The sequence below is a fragment of the Mytilus edulis genome, chromosome 9, assembly GCF_963676685.1.
Source record: "Mytilus edulis chromosome 9, xbMytEdul2.2, whole genome shotgun sequence".
NCBI classification, from domain to species: domain Eukaryota; kingdom Metazoa; phylum Mollusca; class Bivalvia; order Mytilida; family Mytilidae; genus Mytilus; species Mytilus edulis.
This window is the reverse complement of record NC_092352.1, coordinates 75,642,742-75,653,661: the sequence shown is the minus strand read 5'-3', so window position 1 is coordinate 75,653,661 and position 10,920 is coordinate 75,642,742.

Here is a 10,920-nt window from a genome sequence, read left to right as displayed (position 1 = left end):
GTCACGTTGTTTTACATTTATTTTCATTTATTGTTTTGCCTTGACTTTCTCACAAAACATGATACAAGAACCCTACTAAAAATAAAATACGAATTCAATATAATTGTAGATGTTGCCTGTCAATTGTTTCTGGTTCTGTAGATATATAGAAAAATAAATATCACGTGCAAGTACCAACTTGTAAATCAACCAAGCTTTTTAGAACGGCAGTAAATACTTATTTGGTACATGTAATAAGTATTTCTGTCTACAAAACATGTGTCAAAACATTAAAGTGTTATATTATGTTTAGATAAACTATTTTCATTTCCTCTTTTCATATTTTTATCTCGTCTTTGATAGTGAAGCAGATGGATGACTTCAAACAAGAATCTAGAACAAATGTGATGGTTTTCTAATTGTTAACTTTAAATTTTTCAGCAGTAACATAACTTCTATCCCATCGTTTGGTGTTGAAATATATCCATTGGTATGCTACACTTATGCATATTCACAATATACATATTTCCTTAGATTTGGATGTTCTATACACAATAACTGTATCCAACAGAGTTATAAGGAAGAACGACTCAAATTGTAATTTCATTAGTTTTACGGATACCAAGTCAGAAAATGGCAGATGTTATCTTATAGTTCGTTTCTGTGTGTGTTACATTGTCGTTTATTTTTGTTGCACTTAAGTGTTTCTGTTGTTTCGTTGTTTTCCAATTACAGTTAATATGTTTCCCTCGGTTTTAGTTTGTAACCCGGCTTTGTTTTTTCTCAATCGATTTAAGACTTTTGAATAGCGATATACCACTGTAGTCTTTATTTACCATCACATTTTGACCGACACGACGTCTGTATCTCATCTTATCTTATCCCAAAAGTAGCTATAGTTTTTGTAGACTTGGATTTTTAGTTAAGAAAATAGTTGGCTTATTTTTTATTTACTGATTGTGTCATATTATCCATTGTGAAATTTGAACCGAGTTGGACTCATGGTACAGGCAAAATGAGGTTGGTACATTTGTTTGTTTTATAGTGATTGAGATGATAATACAATGTTGACTGGTGTACCCCTATTTTTGACATTTCAACCTATTGTGTCTGTTTGTTTTGTTCACACATCGTTGCCAATATAATGGAATTTGATGCAACTGTCGTACAGGTGAGAGGTTTGTCTAGCTATTAAACCAGGTGCAAAACTGCCAAAATGAGAAACTAACACGTCTAACTGTATTGCTACCTGAGCAAATGACAAGATCAAATGCTCAAACACATCAAACGAATGGATGACAACTGTCATATTCCTGACATGGTACAGGCAAAAAGAGGTTGGTACATTTGTTTGTTTTTATAGTGATTGAGATGATAATACAATGTTGACTGCTGTACCCCTATTTTTGACATTTCAACCTATTGTGTCTGTTTGTTTTTTTCACACATCGTTGTCAATATAATGGAATTTGATGCAACTGTCGTACAAGTGAGAGGTTTGTCTAGTTATTTAACCAGGTGCAATACACCAGTTTCTTCATGAGAAAATGCCTGTACAAAGTCTGGAATATGATATTTGTTATCCTTTTGTTTAATGAGTTTGGTCTTTCGATTTTGCCATTTGATTAGGGTCGTTCCTTTTTTAATTTTCCTAGAAGTTCAGTATTTTTGTGATTTTACTTTTTTCATTTGTAGAAAATGGTGGATTTACCCCTATACACACCGACATAGGTGTTAAAATTGTGCATGCAATATGATTATACTTGCAATTCATCATGGTTATAGACGGTAGTTTGTTATGCATTACAGAATGAACTTTATAATATAGTATGGTTAGGGAACGACCATTTCACTTTGAGGGGGATGGCTCTTCCTTAAAATTGTGGTCAACCAGATGACGAAAAAATATTCTGAAATCCAGATTTCGCAATAATACCTTATAATGTTAAATGTTGCAGAAGAAAAAAACCCAATTTGATTGAGATCATCGAAAAAAATACCCCCTTGAAGATAAATGGTTGCTCCCTAACTTTGTTTATCATTTCACAGCTAAGAAATTCATCGCTGAAGTATAGTACCAGTAAACAGTTTAATTTTTGACAGAAAAATAGCAAAATCAAAGAACTCAAACAAACCAAACGCATGGGAAACAACTGTCAAATTCCTGAATTGGTTTAGGCATTACCTTATATAGAGAATGATGATTTGAACCTGGTTTTATAACTATCTTAACCTCTCACTTGTACGACACTTTCATAAAATTTCATTAGTTTGACAACAATGTGTGAGCAAAACAAACACATAATAGGTAAAAATGTCGAACATAGGGGAATAGCAGTCACGATGATGTATTAAGGATGTTCGCTACTCTGTTAAAAAATAACAAGCTTTTTAAAAGACTGTTATGAATTGATAGTATATAAGTAATGAAACTAAAAAATTAGAAAAAAATGGGGGGTCCGTGTGCTCGTTTTAGAGATATAAGCCATTTAAAATTTGGCGGGAATTTGTTCTCTCTAGATTTTCCATATATTTAACATTGGCACCTTATTTGTTTCTAACACTATAAAAAAATAACAAGAATTTTATAAAATTTTGAAATGTTGCTTTTTAAACTTTATGTAATAAAATTTTAAAAAGAAAAGTAGGGGTTAGTGGGCAAAGTTTTTAAATTATAATACATGGATAAAACCAGAGGATTCCGAAAATCTGTCAAAAAGTCAAAAAATGGAGAAGCAAACATCCTTAATCTTAATCTCTACAAAAACAAATAACTATTTCAAATAAAGAAAAACAAAATGGCATAGTTCATAAAGCTTTCTTGTTTCTCGCTTTTTTTTACACAGATTAGATTGGTTTTCCCGTTTGAAAGGTTTTACACTAGTAGTTGTTTGGGGCTCTTTATAGCTTGCTGTTCGGTGTGAGTCAAGGCTCCCTGTTGAAGACCGTACTTTGACCTTTAATGGTTTACTTTTATAAATTATGACTTGTATTGAGAGTTGTCTCATTGGTACTCAAACCACATCTTCTTATATCTGTATAAAGCAAAAATGAAAGACAAGAATACAAAACATGACAATAGCACAATAACACCGTAGCGGGATGTATAAATACCGAGTCACGCCAAAAGAATACAACCAAATATGGACTAAAAAGTGAAGGTGAACAATTTACAAAAGAAAAAACAAGAACACTTAATTAAGATGGTAAACAATGTCAGCACCTAGCATGTTTTCTTTAAGACCACCTTGTATGTTGATGCGGAATATTTATTGACAAGGTCTTGATATCTTACGATGAACTTTTTCAGATAAAGGACGAGCATTATTTGACATAACCCTTGTTCATCAAATCTCTGCACCGACACTGGTGATGTTACATCATGTGTCAAATGGTGACAAAGATATTAATCAGGTACACATTTAGATAAAATTGCTTTTGTGTGTCCCAAGGAAACTTAAAAGCATAAATCATTTGATTTTCAAATACATGGAATAATGGAGGGAAATGTACTGATATCGAATAGTTGGCCTTTGCTGTAAGCTTCGTTAATTTTGTTAGCTTCACTGGTCTTGGACTATCAAGTTAAAATAATTTTGTTTACCCTTGTCGAAGAGATGCATATGCACCTATTAATGAAAAGCGCTTTGGCTGCCTGAAATTTATTACGCCTTGTTTTAATAAATAAGAGTTGAATAAATTATCAGATCGAATCTTCTACATATTTAGTAATTAATTGTATATTTGACCTCGATTTGAACTGAGGTGTTTATCAACTTATTTTGTTTTAATCTTTTTGTTATGTAGCACATGACCTGCATTGTGTACCGCGTTATATGTTAATTTTTACCATGTTTAACGTTTGCTCAATGGCAGGTATTATCGAAAACGTACTTTTGTTCTTTGGATTTATAACGCATGAATAAAACTTTAGTTTCAATTAAAGTATAAGGATAAAAGGCTATGTATTATATTGAAACAATATAAATCAATCTAGTTTAATTTGTTGTTGTTATTAAACAGTTTTATTGAAACATTTTAGAAAAGGAAATTAACTTCAATTTCTTCTTTGAATATTGTGACAAATTATGTAAAATGTGCATTGTTTGATCAATACCCAAAATGATCGCCTTGAAGATCATAATTGTCTTTGTAGTTAGTCAATTTAAAGCAATAGATGGGGAGATATTTGAACGATTTCTTAAAGAATTTAAACAATACGTAATAAGTTTCAGGCATCCCAAAGCGCTTTTCTGGATTAACCTACATCAGGTGTGCTTAAAGCCGAATATTTGAAAGCCAATGATGTATAAGGACCGACCAGTTCAAAAAGGACATTAAAAATTCACATAAGGTGCTACGAATGCAATTTCTCAGATCATAAATGTATCAGTACCACAACAATTATACTTGACATTTATGGAGTCCAAAAAGTAGCCGAATATGTTTTCACGGTATTCTTTTCAAATTATATATTTTGATAAGGTGTAAGGTGGTAAAATTGTATATAAAAAAGTTGAAAGAAAACCAAACAATTGCTATACGTATAGCTGTTATCAATAAGTCATTAGGAAACTATTTTCACCTGCATAATTTAAACGTAGGTTTTCTAAGGGACTTTGTTTTCAATTAACAATAAGATTTATTCAGATTCATTCTCTGCTCTAAGGAGTTTTATTAATACTGACACCATTGAACAAGACTGCCATATTAAATGTTTTTATAAAACTGTGGTTTTTTTTATAATTAGTATACTGCTTATGATAAACCTGAAAGAGGCAAGCATAATTACAGAGAGTTGTCAAGTCAAACTAAAAAGAATTAACATGTTCAGGGATAAGTGTACTGAATTGGGCCGGACAAACAAGTTTTTCTTAACATGTTTATATATTTTACAGTGAATTATTTATATTTTATTTTTATCAAAATGTTTTATGTATGAAAAGAAGATTGCGAGTGTTTGCCAATGAGACAACTCTGCGCAATAGACCAATGACAGAAATTAACAACTGTAGTTCACCATAAGGCCTTCGCCAATTAGCAAAGCCCATACCTTTGTGTTTTTCTTCAACAGGACAAAAATATATACAGTGAACAAAAAGGTTACACAATTAAGGTCCTTGTCTATACCATATTTTCTATGAAATATACGTAATAATCTACTATGGGTTATAAGAGTACGAAATGTATTCCACATTTGACCACTCTTTGATATATAGATAAATAATATCATTGACGTGTCAACTAAGTCACCGAAAATCAAATTGATTCCCTTTCCGGTTAGGATAATACATTTGTGCTGTAAAATATACTAGGGGTGAACAAAACGTCCAGATTGAACAGGCACGATTACTTCATTATTAAGAACCGTTTTAGCAACTTTGAAGGGTTTATGAAGAATTTTGCTTTACACACCTTCTGCCTCAGTGCTATAAACCCTCTTTTCCACTGGTGGTTAATTTTCTAAATGGAAATACTAATAAAAAATTGTAAGACATATACTCCTGATATAGTTACTTTAACATTTTATCTGCTGCGTGATAATTTTATATGTAAGCAGTACTTTGAATGATATTAACAAAAAAATCAATAGCATTTTAGTCTGTTTATTTCAAAATAAATCTTCTTTTTTAAAAGTTTCAAAGTATAAATTCTTTTTTTTCAAGTTGAGTGAACTTTTTATTATATGAGTCTTTTTATGGGTATAAGTGGTTAGTTATTAAGTGGTGAAAAGACGTATAAAATATCTACCCACTCATAGTCTATATTAATCAGGAAGTACCTTTTTCCAATTTTATTTAAGAATTAACTACCTTAAAAAAAAATTACAAGTTTAAATATCGTTAATTTTTGTGTGTCAAACTTTGCAATATTCCCCATAAGCTCATAAAACAAAACAACTGTTCGAAAAAACGAATATGTGTTTACAAAAACAAAATATATAACTGAAAAAATATGTGTTCTTAAGGTAAAATTATTTGTATTTGTTTTCATGTTTATTCCAATTAAGAATTTTCCATTTGAAGTCTAGGAATACAAATATTTATACACATGCTGATGTTCTTCATTTATTTCTTAAGGAAAACTAAAACTTCGATATTACAAACTGGTCCAAAATCTTACCAAATTTGATTATCGGTACATGAACTTATTCGTAAATATAAATTTATGTACAGACATCTTATTCGCTGACATATTTCATCACATTAAACCGTTTATGGGTATATGTTATACTATTCACCTCAAAACGGTAACCAAACCATTCAAAAAACTCAAATGCAAGGGATATAGTTACGATAATGTTGTAACGCTATTTAAGCTGGCGTTTTTTTTTTTTTAATTAAAATTATTTTTTCAAAAGAAACAAACACATTTATTCTAAATCCAGTTATTGGCATGAAACGGGTTAGGTTCGTCTCGTATAATTTTGATATGGCAGGAAACTGAACTAACGGGAGGGATTGTGCTTGATTTATATATAATGAAGACATAATTGTTTCTATCAGTTTAATAGAGATCTAGAGCTGGCATGTCAGTAACTGCTAGTAGCTTTTTTTGTTAATTTATATTGATAATGGCAGTTTTTTTAGTATATTTTGTTACCTGTTTTAACAGGATTGAGATCTAACAATACATTTTTTTATCGCGCGCCGCTGTATTTTTGCGCCCGTCTGTATTGGAGAAGTTGGCCTTTGTTAGATTAGTCTTGTTTATTTTAAACACATATTGGTTTATTTGTATGATTCGTAGTTTAGTGTGGCGTTCATTTAGCTAAACTAGTATATTAGTATTCTAGTTCATTATATTAGGAGCAATATAAAGCCATCCTCCGGTAGCGGTATATTCTTGAAGACCCTTTGGTGGTCTTTCACTGTTTTCTTGTTGTTGTTTCTTTGACACATATCTCCATTTCCGATCTCTATTCCATTATTTTTTTCAAAATCGAAATTTCAAACAGGGGAGAGATATGCCTACTGCCATATTTTTGTACACGAATCCTCCCTGGACGTGCACCTAGTTTTCATTTTTATTGATTGTTTGAAGGTCATATCAGGTTCTTGTTTTGAAAATTGAGTTTCTTGTTAAAGAGATGTTTGATTAATAAAATGTCAGCTTTGCATCAATCATTCCACAAAGCACGTACACCCAAGGCTGCTTCGGATTGTTGTTATGTAGATCAATTCTTACATAAATGTTTCAGGTGTAGATAAGAGTCTACTTGTTAGTTTTGATGTTCAGTAAGAATATACAAATAACAAATTATTCTGGGGGTATCTCAGTAACTCCAAACGGATCGAGACCAAGGGCGTCGATAATGTATACGTAAGTATCTCCTTCTACGCATGCATCAACTACCATCTGACAACACCTTTAAAAACCACAATAGGAAATATAACACATCAGACGACTTGACTGGTATCTGACGATCTAAAGACTGCTCCAAATTGTACACAAGAAACTATAATTAAAAATAATACAAGACTAACAAAGGCCAGAGGGTCCTGATTTGGGACAGGCGCAAAAATGCGGCGGGGTTAAACATGTTTATGAGATCTCAACCCTCCTCCTATACCTCTAGCTAATGTAGAAAAGTAAACGCATAACAATACGCACATTAAAATTCAGTTCAAGAGAAGTCCGAGTCTGATGTCAAAAGATGTAACCAAAGAAAATAAACAAAATGACAATAATACATAAATAACAACAGACTACTAGCAGTTAACTGACATGCCAGCTCCAGACTTCAATTAAACTAATTGAAAGATTATAAGTTCAACATATGAATGTTAGGCACAATCCTTCCCGTTAGGGGTTAGTATCATACCATCATAACATATATGAGAAGAATATAACCCGTGTCATGCCAATAACTGGTTTTTGAATAAATGTGTTTAGTTCCGATGCAAATACCCTATAAGTGAATCAATATCAACGCCAAAATATGCAATCTTTAATGACCTGACAACAGTATCGTTACTATATCCCTTCTTAATAAGTCTATTTAAAGGTTTTGTCAGTTTCTGAGGCGAATACTGACATTTTTGTGCTTTATAAAGAATATTTTCATAAAAAATTGGATGTGAAATACCTGAACGTATAAGAAGTCTGCATGTTGAGCTATATTTACGAATGATGTCCTTATACCGATGATAAAATTTAGTAAATGTTTTGACTAGTTTGTGATATCGAAAACCTTGGTGTAATATTTTTTCAGTAATACATAAATTTCTCTCGTTAACATCTAAAACATTGTTACATACACGATGTATGTATATGTTTGCATTTTGTTTGATTTTTACATGATGAGGGCTTCAGGGAAAATTAGTTATATACCTAACTGTGTAACCTTCTTAAAATAAAGTATTGTTGTTGGTTCGTCCGGTCTTGTTCCGTTTGGAGCTCGCGCGATCCCCTCAGTTGTTGTTTGTAACCTGAATATGTTCCCTCCTAATCCATTTATCAGAATTGAACATCCTCAAAATCATGCTAGAGCATTGTTTGCGCTAGAAGCACTACCATGTTAATGAAATATGTATAACTGTATAATGTGAACATGCACGCACATTACGTATCAGTTATCAAGTGTGATATGCGAAGAACATACTTTGAGACAGAAGGTATGTTACAATGGTAGGTCTAACGATTCAATATTCAAAAGCAGTTTGGTTAAATATAAAAAAAAAAAAAATTCTATTTATACTCTAAAATTCAAATACATGTATATAAGCAATATTTTTATATATAACATACAGGGGTTTGCTCCTAGCACAGATAGTTTAGTTTCACATTTACAGACAAACAATGTTTACTAGTCTAATAGATATTAGGCATCGACGACCCACTTACCTCTTTATATATTCTACAAGAGGTCATACAGAAAACATTCTTACATAAAGCACATATATTCAACAAATCAAACAACTAAGCGAAAACTTACCTTTGAGTCCCATTGACACATGCGAAGACAATTTGATTTCAGATTCATGTTAGAACCAATATATCGTATAAAAATGGAACATTTGACTTTATAAAAGCAAAAGTAACGTTCAACAACATGTATAACATTATTCATAATGGATGACATGAGTGGTACGGGAGATCTCAACGGTATTATTGAGAGGGTAAACTGTATATCAACAACAAACAATATAACAATACTATTAAATTCCTGTTTGAACATAGATCGCTGTGAAATATGACAAAAATCAGCAAAAAACTGCCAACATTACAACAATTTGAGATCTTAAAATTGGTATTTATAACAACAGATATTTGAAAGACACCAAAGGGACACCCAAACTCATATCAGTCGAAAACAAACTGACAATCATGCCATGACAAAAACCAACAACAACAACAAAAAAAAAAACCCAATCAAAAGACAAATAATACTATATGAAACACAACACAGAAAATAAGTCTGAGCAACACGAAACCCATCACAAACCGGGGATATATCGATCAGGAGCCCCGGAATGGTAAGCAGATCCTGTTCTACACGAGGTACCTTTTGAGTTGCTCGTGATAGAACAAACTCGGTGATAAGTTTAATTCTGTAGGTTACATTCGTTGAAAAGAGGACGGCATTGCGGTTACGACAATTTGAGCATATCCGTCGTCATTTGTGAAATAGATATGATTCAGACATTTCATAACGTTTAACCAACTCGTGATGGCGTCTATTATATTTCGGAACTCTTGGTTTAAGGAAATTCGCTCTTCTTGTTTTTGAATTTTTGTCAGATATTCGGAATCCTCCAGTTTTACCCATCTAGTGCCCATTAAAAAATTTGCCCACTAAAGCCTTACTTTTCTATTCATAATTTTATTGCATATAGTTTTTAAGGTCATATTTGAAAATCTTATAAAATCCTTGTTCTTTTTTAAAGACAAATGATGACAATGTTAATTATATGAACAATGATGACAATGTTAATTATATGAAGAAAATATTTCCCGCCAAATTTTCAATTAATTATATGAAGAAAATATTTCCCGCTAAATTTTCAATAAATTATATCTCGAAAACAAGCACACGGGCCCATCATATTTTCTGCTTTTTGGATCCTTTATTTATGTACTATCAATTTATAACAGTTTTTGAAAAAGCTTGTTGTTTTGAAGCAGAGTAGTGAACATCCTTAATATGGTACATATATATCATTTATACTATAGGTCACAGAATGTTCGTCATGAAAACTATGATGGTGGTTGTACTTGAGTCATGACCACCAATGCCGTTTTCATATATTGTATGGTATTAAATGAAATACGACAAAGACCCTTTCCTGAGAGAATGTTAAATATCATCAACGGTTTTATATATAGGTTTGTTGTTCGGAGCTTAACAAAATGCAGAATAATTCATTGCGAGAAAATTTACATGCAAAAGGTAAAATCACCAAAATAAAAAAATATCGAATATCGAGGTAAACTCATCACGGAAAGTCCCTAATCAAATCGCAAAATCAAAAGCTCGAATACATCAAAAGAATGGATAATAACTGTCATATTTCCTTAGCATATTTCTGACTTGGTACAGGCATTTTCTTCTATAGATAGGTATAGGAAGCTGTGGTATGAGTGCCAATGAGACAACTCTCCATCAAAATAATAATTTTTATAAAAGTAAACCATTATAGGCCAAGGTACGGCCTTCAACACGGAGACTTGACTCACACCGAACAACATGCTGCTTATAGGTCTGCTTTATGTGCCAGACTGGGCGAACCAATTTGTAAAATGATATTGTACCAAAGAGTAAAAAAGGCAACAAGGAAGGACAATTTCAATCAGATAAACAGATTAATAATTGTTTTCATATTTCCCGTTTCCTTACTATATTTAGCGATCAATATATGAATGTGATAATTGTCAAGGGCATAGGTCTTTGTCAAGAGTAAATCACTAGAATTAAATTACATGTGTATTATAGAAATA